The 716-nt window shown below is 43.6% G+C and overlaps 1 non-coding gene across 1 annotated transcript; it reads right to left on the bottom strand.

Annotated features, from left to right (window-relative positions):
• Positions 1-369: 369 nt before the first annotated feature.
• trnal-caa (transfer RNA leucine (anticodon CAA)) lies at positions 370-483 on the bottom strand. Its single transcript has 2 exons — positions 446-483; positions 370-404 (listed from the first exon to the last, which is right to left on the bottom strand). It is a non-coding gene; the product is annotated as a tRNA-Leu (tRNA).
• Positions 484-716: the final 233 nt, after the last annotated feature.

The raw sequence follows: 716 nt of genomic DNA, 5'->3' as shown, positions 1-716 counted from the left end.
GACACCGGACTTTTGATCAAAAGATGATAGAGTGCACTACATGCCCATCCATTGAATATTCCGACGACCAATCATTTCACTTTAGAAACTATATTGATCAGCTGGGTATGCCAGGAGGAGCTCAGCAGACCAGGCAGCATCTATGGACAGACGTAAGCAGTCGGCGTTTCGGGACGAGATCCTTCACCGTGAAATTGTTTCTGAATAAATCACTTACCCACAGTTCGGTGTCTGGTGATCTATTGTAATGTGATGAACAGTGACAAAAACATAATCTTATCCTCCAACAGTTTTTCCAATCCACCTCAACAACCCAGGGTTTGTTTGCAGAAATAACATCGCCTCAAATGAATGCTTAAAGACAAATTATGTCAGGAGTGGGATTCGAACCCACGACCCCAGATGGAGACCAGAACACTCCTATTTGTCGGAAGGACTTTCATTCCTTGAGTCTGGCGCCTTAAACCACTCGGCCATCCTGACAACTTTTGATGTGTGCTGAGAACGGAATGAATGCCAGACTTGTAAGCAAAGTTATATACACACAATCACGCATATCGTCCTGCCAATCGGAAATGAAAGCGAGAGTGTTACAATTTTCTCAGGTTAGGCAAATTCTGTGGAAAGTGAAGCTGTAAAACAATTCCAAATCGAACACTCGTGAGACGCGTCTCGGCAAGAATTTGTGAAGGATGTTTGCTGAGATAGATGAGAAT

Source organism: Hypanus sabinus, unplaced genomic scaffold (assembly GCF_030144855.1).
Source record: "Hypanus sabinus isolate sHypSab1 unplaced genomic scaffold, sHypSab1.hap1 scaffold_238, whole genome shotgun sequence".
Lineage (NCBI taxonomy): Eukaryota > Metazoa > Chordata > Chondrichthyes > Myliobatiformes > Dasyatidae > Hypanus > Hypanus sabinus.
The sequence above is the reverse complement of the archived record's forward strand: the minus strand, read 5'-3'. Positions and strand labels throughout refer to the sequence as shown.